Raw genomic sequence first — 12055 nt, 5'->3', positions numbered from 1 at the left:
CCCTACCAACAATCCGAAGTGGTACAATCCCTTCTACCATCTCTGCATCCCACCAGTTCATTTTGGTGCCAGGTCCTTTGCCATCCCAGTGAGACAGTGTCATGTAAGTGGTTAGAAAGTCAGACTAAGATCTGGGAGACCCAGGTGCAAATCCCCCACTCTGACATAAAGTGCACTGGATGTGACCTTGGGCCAGTCACTCTCTCTCACCTCTTCATCCACCTCACAGGGTTGTTGTGAGGATAAAACAGAGGACAGGAAAACCTAAGCTCCTTGGAGGAAGGGTGAGATAAAAATAAACGGGATGTACGCACGGCTGCTGTCCTCACAGGGGATCTGTTTGCAACCTGGGAACCTAAATGTTAAGAGCCAGTGCAGTGAAGGGGTTAAGAGCGTCGGACTAGTATCTGGCAGGCTTGGGTTCAAATCCCCACTCATGTTACGGAAGCTCGCTGTGTGACCTTGAGCCAGTCACACTCTCTCAGCCTAACCTAACCTACCTCACAGGGTTGTTGCGAGGATAAAATGGAGGAGAGGAGAACGATGTACGCTGCTTTGGGTCCCCTCTGGGGAGAAGAATGGTTTACAAATGAATTAAATGTAAAAAATTAAATAGAGAATAGAAACTAAGGCTTGGATTGCTGCCTAGTTGGATATTATGCAGGTGGATAATCACAATGTCTCGCAATGTATGGATTCTAACGTAATGGACTATCTAACGGCTAGAATTCCGGGAGTCTCAACCAGCCTGTTCTTCTTTTTCTTTTTTAATAAATTTGTATTTTTCCAAACATTAAACACCATAAACATAAACAGCATACAAACACAAAACAGACTATTACATCTTGATCTTACATAATCTATTATACATCAGTTCTTACCCAGAACTTAGATATTCTATTCTGCCTTCTTTCTTTATCAGCATTTTTTCATATATAGAAAGGGGGGAAAAAGAAGAAAGAAGATGGATTAGTGATTGGCCCTTACTATTTCTAATATAGTTATGTAATTATATATGTCATTATATGAACTATCAACTATAGATAAATTGTTAGTTTTTCTGTCCACTGTCTAATATTCATTTTTTAACTCATTTGCCTTATTCAGTAAATTTCTTAAACAAGATGTTTGCATTAGTAAATCAGACTGGAATTCTTAACACATATAATCATAATTAATAGGGTTGCCAGGTCCCTCTTTGCCATTGGCGGGAGGTTTTTGGGGCAGAGCCCGAGGGGGCGGGGTTTGAGAGGGGAGGGACTTCAATGCCATAGAGTCCAATTGCCAAAGCAGCCATTTTCTCCAGGTGAACTGATCTCTGTTGGCTGGAGATCAGTTGCAATAGCAGGAGATCTCCAGCTAGTACCTGGAGGTTAGCAGCCCTAATAATTAACCAGCCTGTTCTTGGTCTCCCAGCTCTCTTTCCCTTGACTCTGTCCATGCCTGTTGCCCTCAACGCATCTCCTGCCTTCTACCAGCTCAATCTAGCAGCAAAACAAAAAAACAAAAAACCCCAAATGATCTCCTTTGCAAAACGCCTTCTGAACACGGTACCAAGACAACAGCACCGAGCCATCGATCTGCATCGAGGATCATCTACACAGCAAGAGACTTATTCTTCTTTCTTTCTTTCTTTCTTTCTTTCTTTCTTTCTTTCTTTCTTTCTTTCTTTCTTTCTTTCTTTCTTTCTTTCTTTCTTTCTTTCTTTCTTTCTTTCTTCCTTTCACTTTAGGATTTCTCCACAATAGACTCTGTTACAAGAAAGGAACAAAACAAGCCTCCGTTTGCCGTGCAGGGAAGACAGAACCCTCGGGAGGCCGCTGGCATAGCAGCACCTCAACGCAGGAGACGGGAGGCATGGCAGCACTCGAACCCAAGAGACCGGTAAGCGTGCATGGCTTCACAGAGGGAGCGAGCGATTCGGTGACCCTGGAAGAGAGGTCATAGGCAGCAGAGACGGCATGCAGAAGGCCAGGTCTTAGCTATGGAGTTTGGCGTTTCTCAAATATATAGGGTTGCCGGGTCCCTCTTTGCAACTGGTGGGAGGTTTCTGGGGTGGAGCCTGAGGAGGGCGGGGTTTGGGGAGGGGAGGGACTTCAATGCCATAGAGTCCAATTGCCAAAGTGGTCATTTTCTGCAGGTGAACTGATCTCTATCGGCTGGAGATCTCCTGCTAGTACCTGGTGGTTGGCAACCCTACAAATATGTGATAATGATGACAAAGGAGGGGCTGTGGCTAAATGGGAGGGCATCTGCTTAGCACGCAGAAGGTCCCAGTTCAATCCCTGACATTCCCAGTGGGAAGGATCAGGCAGGAGGTGAAGAAGAAGAAGAGTTGGTTTTTATATGCCGACTTCCTCTACATTTGAAGGAGAATCAAACCAGTTTACAATCGCCTTCCCTTCCTTTCCCCACAACAGACACCTTGTGAGGTAGGTGGAGCTGAGAGAGTTCGGAGAGAACCGTGACTGGCCCAAGCTCCCCCAGCAGGCTTCATGTGGAGGAGCGGGGAAACCAACCCGATTCACCAGGTTAGAGTCCACCGCTCTTAACTACTACACTACACTGACCTGAGACCATGGAGAACCTCTGCTGGTTTGAGGAGGCAATACTGGCCCTGACAGACCAATGATCTCATTCAGCATAAGGCAGCTTCATAATGTGGGATGGGGTTGTGGATCAGTGGTAGAGCATCTTCTTTTCATGCAGAAGGTTCCAGGTTCCAGGTTCAATACCCAGCATCTTCAGTTGAAGGATCAGATAGCAGGTGATATGAAAGACCTCTGTCTGAGACCCCAGAGAGCTGCTGCCAGACTGAGTAGATGAAACTGACCGCGATTGACCCATGTTCTGATTCAATATAAGGCAGCTTCATGTGTTCGTGTGAGTATTCACCCACACACGTGCCTAAACCCTGATGGCTGCAGCCAGTTGATAGTTACAGGAGTAATTGGATTATCCAAACAGACGGCGCAAAGATGGGACTGGGTCTCCCCCCTCCATTCTACCCAGTGAAGTTTGATTGGAAAGAGATACAACCCGAGCCGTGATTCATGCAGAGTTGCAGTGGGCAGCCTCAGTGGATATGTACGCGAGCTCACATGAGCCAAAAATCCATTCTTTTCTCACAGGGTACTAGTGTGGCCATGGCTCAAGGTGGGGATAATTTGTGTAGCTGTGAGAGTCAAATTCCTTGGGGGAATACACACACACACACACATATATATGTGTGTGTGTGTGTGTTTTGGGGGGGGGGTTGGAGTGTCCCAGTGCTTGCTAAACCACTGCAAAGGGCTTTCTCATGTGTCTTCTTACATTCCTGAAAACAAATAAACCAACTGAGAGGAGCAGCGTTGGTTTAGCAGATAGAAGAAGGTGGGGAGACATAGGGTTGCCAGCTCTGGGTTGGGAAATACCTGGAAATGTTGGGGGTGGGACCTGGGGTGGGTGGGGTTTGGTGAGGGGAGGGACCTCAACAGGATATAATGCCATAAGTCTACCCTGCAAAGCAGCCGTTTTCTCCAGGGGAACTGATCTTGATTAGCTGGAGAATAACCGTAATAGCAGGAGATCTCCAGGTGCCACCTGGATGTTGGCAACCCTAGAGAGAGATGCTCACTCCCAAACAGGAAGTAGGAGGGTGTGAAGGAGCAGAAGACTCCATAGGACAGGAAGTCCTTGGGCTAGGGTTGCCAACTGCCAGGTAGTAGCAGGAGATCTCCTGCTAATTCATCTGATCTCCAGCCGATAGAGATCAGATCACCTGGAGAAAAATGGCCGCTTTGGTCACTGGACTCTATGGCACTGAAGTCTCTCCCCTCCCCAAATCCCGCCCTTTTCAGGCTCCGCCCCAAAAATCTCCCGCCGGTTGCGAAGAGGGACCTGTCAACCCTACCTTGGGCTTGGTCTGAGGAGCAGATTCCGATCTCCCTATAGGGTTGCAAAGCAGAAGAAAATGAAACCGAAACAGTACAACCAGTACGCAGCTATAAAGCTTCTCAGCAGCTGCTTAGGGTTGAACCCCACATATTCCCCTTTCCCCCTCCTTTTTGAGCTCCCATGCATTTCTTTTACAATGTCTCAAGATGATTCCACATGTTGAAGGGACCATTTTGGAATTGGTCTTTCCACCCCTTGGACAGCTCGAAGCCCACAACCTTTCACAACGGCCTTTGATCCCGGGCGGCTGCTGACAGCCTCTCTCCAGGTTGCTGTCATCAAAACATTCCTTTCCCTTTCCTTCTCATATAGACTGTGCAGAATCCATTCCACGGGAAGACCCTAACGTGAAACAGTCAAGCTGATTCATTTCACGTCATTCTCCAGCTGAACACATGTCGGTTCAGTGCCAGGCTTGCCTTAGAATGCTTTGGGGTTTAATTTTTTTGTTTTTTTAACAAGAACGGGCTTGTTGAAGATTTTTCTGAATTGTTGAGAATACATGAACACACAAAGCTGTGTTATATTGAGTCGGACCATTAGTCCATCAAGGTAAGCATCCTCTACTCAGACTGGCAGTGGCTCTCCAGGGTCTCAGGTGGAGGTCTTTCTCATTCACGCTGAGAGCCAGCGTGGTGTAGTGGTTAAGAGCGGTGGACTCTGATCTGGAGAACTGGGTTTGATTCCTCACTCCTCCGCATGAGCGGCAGACTCTAATCTGGTGAACTGGGTTGGTTTCCCCACTCCTCCACATGAAGCCAGCTGGGTGACCTTGGACTACTCACACTCTCTCAGCCCCACCTACCTCACAGGGTGTCTGTTGTGGGGATTGGAAGGGAAGGTGATTGTAAGCCGGTTTGATTCTGTCTGAAGTGGTAGAGAAATTCAGCATATAAACACCAATTCTTCTTCTTGTTGTTCTTCCTCCTTCCTCCTTCTTTAAACTGGAGATGCAGGGGATGTACATATGACACAGCCTTGTACCGAATCAGACCCTTGGTTCATCAAGGTCAGTATTGTTTACTCAGACTGGCAGCAGTTCTCCAGGGTCTTGGGCAGAGGTCTTTGACACCACCTACTACTACTTCCTTTTGTAACTGGAGATGCTGAGGATTGAACTTGAGACCTTCTGAATGCCGAGCAGATGCTCTACCACTGAGCCATGGTCCCTCCTCTTTCTGCAAAACATGGAAATCTCTTTGCTTCTCCTCCAAAAACAACACCCTCCACTGAATAAATAATGGTTCTTCTGTGTATGGCAACTGTTAGGCACAGTTATCTGGAGTAGTGTGGCCACCCTTATGTAACTCCTCATAAACCCTACGTCTTCTGTCCATGAGTTATGACAGAAGAAAATGGCTACAAGCCATACTATCTGCTCCTTTAGGACATGAGAATGGCATGACAAAAAGCAGATAATCATGCTGTCTTCCCTAACCTTGTGTACGGAAGATGTATAGACTTTCCTGGGACTGGCACAGGAACAATCGTAGATGAAATGGCAAACATGGTGCTCTTGGTAATGCAGAGTCTTGTACAATCCAATGGGAATTGAGCCGTGGCTCAGTGGTAGAACATCTGCTTGCATGGCGAAGGTCATCTAGTCCAACCCCCTGCTTAATGCAGGATCAGCCTAGACTTCAGCATCCCCGACAAGTGCTTGTCCAGCCTCTGCTTAAAGACTGCCAGTGAGGGGGAGCTCACCACCTCCCTAGGAAGCCGATTCCACTGTCGAACAACGCTTACTGTAAAACATTTTTTTCTAATATCCAGCCGGTACCTTTCTGCCCGCAATTTAAACCCATTATTGCGAGTCCTCTCCTCTGCTGCCAACAGGAACAGCTCCCTGCCCTCCTCCAAGTGACAGCCCTTCAAATACTTAAAGAGAGCAATCTTGTCCCCCACCCCCAACCTCCTCTTCTCCAGGCTAAACATTCCCAACTCCCTCAGCCTTTCCTCATAGGGTTTGGTCTCCAGGACCACCACCTCCTCCTCCTGTTCTTACATTAGTAGGATAGCTAAAGATAATATCTCTCCTTTCACAGCATGGAGTAGAGGAGAATTCACCAGGAGATGCCCAGGGGTGGCCAAACTTGCTTCAGGTAACCTATAAATGGGGTCTAACGGTCTGCCTTGTCTGGTCTGGTCCTGATGGAATAAGTTCACTGGGCCTGCCATTTGCTGTGGTTCATTCACTCTAATAGCAGTCAGGCCACCGCTGCGGAGCATTCTTTATTGAGAGGCATGTCTGGTCTGGTCTGACTCGGGTAGCAGGCAGGGCCAGTACTGTTCTTCTCTGGAATGCTCACCCGCACGTCTCATGTCTGCTTGAGTCCCTTCAGCTTCTGCCCGCTGTTGCACCCCCATAAAGAGACTTTTAATCTGTTTTATTATCAAAATGTTAACTGTCCTGAACGCCGGTACTCGGATCTGCAGCCTGGTTTGGAGTTGAAAGAGGGGAATGCTGCGTTCTTTTTGTAAGGGAAACCAAAAACCTGCTGTTGATTCTTGATTTCCTTTTGCCGATAACAATCTCGTACAGAAAAGGGAAAAAAATATATATATCCTGGGCTTCTGGAACAGTTCCTTGGATTCTTCCCGCTTTCTTCTGTTTGAGACAATTAGGTGCTTTTCTTTGGGAGGTCGCCAGAAGCGGTGAGCGGGTGCTTTCCAAATGTTTGGTGTTGAGCAAAATAATTTAAATAGCCAGTGGCTGATTATTTTAATTAAGTTTCTCCTGGCATTTGAAGTCCTCCCCATTGCTAAAAGAAAAGCTTCCCCAATGTCATGAGATTCACATATTTGGAGAGATCTATATTTGAAATCCCTTCCTCCTAATCCAGTGATTCTCTACTGGGTGCAGCAGAGAAAGGGGGTGTTCAGAACAGGGATGGGGTTGCATCATCCATGGTTGACAAAGGCAGGCTTACTGCTCACTGTTTCATGACCACAAGCTCATCTGAGATCTTGCAAGTGGGCAAGTAAAGTGGAGGGATAAAAGTCCCATATAGATGGATAGGAAGTAGCCACTGGTACATGCAGTGGGGCAAACAGGAGCTCTCCAGAGCTTCAGGCTGGGAAATGGTGGAAGAAGAAGAAGTTGGTTTTTATATGCAGACTTACTCTACCACTTAAGGAAGAATCAAACTGGATTTACAATCTCCTTCCCTTTCAGAGAGCCCCATGGGAGTTAATGGAACCAGTTCTTTTCTGGGACTCCTATGGGGCAAAGAAAAAAACAATGGCAATCTAGAAAACTCTTGGCAGGGAGGAAACAGGGAACACTGTATCCTATAAGCAACTGGTTCTACAGTAAGTAAAATGTGCACATGTACAAAATTTCCGAGGAAGCCCTCTTATCTAAAAAAATCCTTTGAAAGAAATATGTCCTGGTCAATCACCATGCAGCCCTTAAAAAAAAGAAAACTCCTTTGAGAGCAGAATGAAATTGACTGGGCAAAAGGCTTTGCCCAAGGCTGATCTAGTCAATTGCACAACAACTTTAATTTGGATGGGTATATGGCCATGAGGGAGGGAAGGTTGTATGGCGTAGCCCAATCTTGTCAGATCTCGGAGGCTAAGCAGGGCCAGTCCTTGGAAGGGAGACCACCAAGGAAGACTCTGGATTAAGGACATAAGAAAAGCTGTGCTGGATCAGACCAAGGCTGTGCTGGATCAGATCAAGTTCAGCAGTCTGCTCACACAGTGGCCAACCAGGTGCCTCTAGGAAGCCCACAACCAAGACAACTGCGGCAGCATCGTCCAGCCTGTGTTCCACAGCACCAAATATATTCGGCATGCTCCTCTGATCATGGAGAGAATAGGCATGCATCAGTAGTATCCATTTTTACTAGTAGTCATGAATAGCCCTCTCCGCCATGAACATGTCCACTCCCCTCTTAAAGCCTTCCAAGTTGGCAGCCATCACCACATCCTGGGGCAGGGAGTTCCACAATTTAACACTATGAGTTGTGTGAAGAAATACTTCCTTTTATCTGTTTTGAATCTCTCACCCTCCAGCTTCAGCAGACGACCCCCACGTTCTAGTATTATTATCCACTTTCTCCACACCATGCATAATTTTATGGAACTCTGTCATGGATTGAAAGGCAATGGCAAACCCCCCTCTGCTTCTCACGCCTTGAAAGCCCCTTGCTGGGGTTGCCATACTTCGGCTGTGACTTGACAACCCTTTACACACACATACGGCCGTGAGCAACCAGCTTGCCACGTTGAGAACTGGCGGTGGGTTCCCACCTTAGACTCATCTCCTGGACAAATTCTGCTGTCCCAATTGTGACTTTGTCCAAATCTATCTTGTTTCTATTTATTTCTTTAGAAAATGTGTATGCCACTTCTCCAGGAAACCTGCCTGAAGCAGCTAATAAAATAAAAAGTAATAAAAACAGGGGTTGTGGCTCAGCGGTGGAGCCTCTGCTTGGCATGCAGAAGGTCCCAGGTTCAATCCCCGGCATCCCCAGTTAAAGGGACCAGGCAATTAGGTGATGTGAAAGAACCCTGCCTGAGACCCAGGAGAGCCGCTGCCGATCTGAGTAGACAATACTGACTTTGATGGACCGAGGGTCTGATTCAGTATAAGGCAGATTCATGTGTTCATGTGTTTAACATTAGAAGTTTATTAAAATCCAGAATCCAACAACTACAACAAAAAGATAATCAAGTAGCTTGAGGTAACAGTTTTCAGACTCAGAACGCACTATAAATGGCAGAGCTGAATGGCTGGTTTGTATGCTATATTATATTTTCTGTAAGTTTTGTAACAAGTTTTAATGCCTGCAGAAATTGTCTTGGTAGTTTTTCTTGTACGTATTTTTAAATTGTGTTTATGGTTTTTATTGCATTGCTGGTTTTTAATTCTGATGACCTGCCTTGAGTCTCTGCAGGAACGCTGGACCACCAGCACAGAAAGTACTGAAATAAAAACACAACTAAATGATAAGTCCCTATTGGCTGGTCAGCAGGCGAATCTACATAGGGATGGAACTCCAGAAACAGGGCGCCACCACGGAGAAGGCCCTGCCCCTAGCAGCCCTGTTTCACCCCAGAAGGTACGGGCGAATACAGAAAGGTTTCTAAAAATTTAACTGCTGGACAGGTATATATGACAGAAGATGTTCTTTGAAGCGTCCTGGATGCAGATGATTTAAGTTAATCGCTGTTCCAGAGATCCTGAACACCCCAGAAAGCAGAACAAAACCTCACTGTTGGAGACATGGTTTCATGGGTCTTACGTTTTGCAGAACCCCGTTCTTGTAAAATGTTGGTTTTGCATGCAGGGTTCGAAGTCCAGGGAGCATTTCTGAACTACAGGAGTAAGCATAATCACCCAGCCTGCTGGGAGAAGAATTGTGGGTTTCCCCCTTTTCTTATAAGAAAAAAAATGTTTAAATTACAATAGCTTGAATACGGCAGACTTCAATAACAGCAGGATATGCAGTGGGGTATCTTCACCACCACACACTCCAGGGTGGCTTTCCAGTTCCTTTCTACCGGCTGATCTTGGCAGGAGATCATAGGGCTCCGTGTAAACCAGGCCCATTGTTAGCTTGGCCTAACATTCTTCATAGCTGGGACCACACTTCCCCCAGCCCTTTCAGCTGAATTGTGACTGCATCCCCCAAAGTCTGGACAGCTATTTTTATTTGGCTGTGTTTCCCCTCCTCCCAGCTTATTCCCTGGAACAAAATTAGAAGTTATGCTTCCTGAGGTAACATTTTCACCATTGGTCTAGAATAGAAGATAAAAATGAAAGAAGTCCAAGGTAAAAATGAAATGAAAGTCCAGCAGTCAGTTCACACAGTGGCCAACCAGGTGCCTCCAGGAAGCCCACAAAGACAACTGCAGCAGCATTATTAGGGTTGCCAACCTCCAGGTAATGAAGTGCAAAAAATATTTATGAGCTACTGTGTCTAACAATTACGCACAAACAATTACACATACATATTAACAAGAAATCTTATACATCAACTGTACAACCCATCTCATGGACGGTAAGACAAGGAATATATCTGAACAAGAGTGCAATGTCTCTCACTGTATGTGAGAGAGACATTGCACTCTTGTTCAGATATATTCCTTGTCTTACCGTCCATGAGATGGGTTGTACAGTTGATGTATAAGATTTCTTGTTAATATGTATGTGTAATTATTTGTGCATAATTGTTAGACACAGTAGCTCAAAAATATTTTTTGCACTTCATTATACTGGTTCGCTCCTGTACTAGTTTCCTCATCGGTTGATAATAGTACAGTGGTGTCTATTTTCTCCCCCAACCTCCAGGTAATAGCAGGAGATCTCCTGCTATTATAACTGGTCTCCAGCCGATATATTCTCCAGTTCCCCTGGAGAAAATGGCCGCCTTGGCAATTGGACTCTATGGCATTGAAGTCCCCCCTCCCCAAACCCCTCCCTCCTCAGGCTCCGCCCCCAAAACCTTCTACCGGTGGTGAAGAGGGACCTGGCAACCCTATCCATGAACGTGTCCACTCCCCTCTTAAAGCCTTCCAAGTTGGTAGTCATCACCACATCCTGGGGCAGGGAGTCCCACAATTTAACTATGCCTCCTCCAGTCCCATCACAATCACCAACATAGACCATCTTGAATTGGCCATTCATTAATCAATAAGTAGGACAGTAAAGGTACATGGACTCTTGGGTGGCTAACTCCCTTCTGCTTAAGGCTGTTTAGCTTAGAAAGAAGGCAGTTAAGGGAAAACACGATATAGGTCTATAAAGTTATGCATGGTATGGAGAGAGTGGACATAATACCAGAATGCGGGGTCATCTGCTGAAGCTGAAGGGGTGAGAGATTCAAAACAGGCAAAAGGAAGTATTTCTTCCCACAACACATAGTTAATTTGTGGAACTCCCTGCCCCTGCCCCAGGATATGGGGATGGCTGCCAACTTGGAAGGCTTTAAGAGGGGACTGGACATGTTCATGGAGGAGAGGGCTATTCATAGCTACTAGTCAAAATGGATACTAGTTATGATGCACACCTATTCTCTCCAGTATGAGGAGCATGCCTATTATCTTAGGTGCTGTGAAAGACAGGCAGGATGCTGCTGCAGCATTTGTCTTGTCTGCGGGCGTCCTAGAGGCAGCTGGTTGGGCCACTGTGTGAACAGACTGCTGATCTTGATGGGCCTTGGTCTGATCCAGCATAGCTGTTCTTATGTTCCACTGGAGATTCACTGAAACCAACACCTGAACATTTTATTTAAGGCTTATGAGACCAGTTTGGGCTGGCTTTGTGCACCAAACTATATGCCATGCTGCAGGCACATACAGAACACCCCTAGAACTGGCTCCTAGCTGAAACTCACCCCATCTTTTCCATGGTTGGGACCCAGACCTGTGCTTGCAACAGGTACTAGCTGGAGATCTCCTGCTATTATTACAACTGATCTCCAGCCGATAGAGATCAGTTCCCCTGGAGAAAATGGCTACTTTGGCGATTGGACTCTATGGCACTGAAGTCCCTCCCTTCCCCAAACCCCACCCTCCTCAGGCTCCACCCCAAAAACCTCCTGCCGGTGACAAAGAGGGACCTGGGTCTGGAAGGTATTTTTAGGGGAAGAGGTCAGGAAGGGTTTCAGGGGAAACCAGTTGACAGGAAAAGGGTTATGCCACTTCATTTCCAAACACACACAGACTGGGCACTTTACCAGGAAGGAGAACGGGCTATCAAGCGAATGTTGCCAAGAGCCTTGGGTATAGATAAACCCAGGCGCTCCTCTCAAGTGCAGACATATCCTTTAACAACGTGCGCAAGAGAAGATACTTAGAGCCGTGTCACTCTGGCTAACCCTCCTTTCCTTACAACAGAAGGATCTGAAGCTACTCAAGAGATCTGAACACCTTCAGAGCACAGCGGGGCGTGAGGAGAAGAACTGCCGGGAGACATCGGCCAGGGCAGCTGTGGAAATTAAGCAGATGTGCCACAGAGCCAGCATCTAGGAAGCCTAAATTTAGATACTGGTTACCTTTCACAGTTCCCAAGCAAACGTCCCTTTGTGCTTCTAAATTTCTTCTGCATCAACACTGTCCCTTCAGAAAAAAACTGAATTGCAGCTGTGAGTAAATGGGTTCAGGG

The sequence above is a fragment of the Euleptes europaea genome, chromosome 6 (assembly GCF_029931775.1).
Source record: "Euleptes europaea isolate rEulEur1 chromosome 6, rEulEur1.hap1, whole genome shotgun sequence".
In the NCBI taxonomy this organism is placed as follows: Eukaryota; Metazoa; Chordata; class Lepidosauria; order Squamata; family Sphaerodactylidae; genus Euleptes; species Euleptes europaea.
This window is presented reverse-complemented; position numbering follows the sequence as displayed.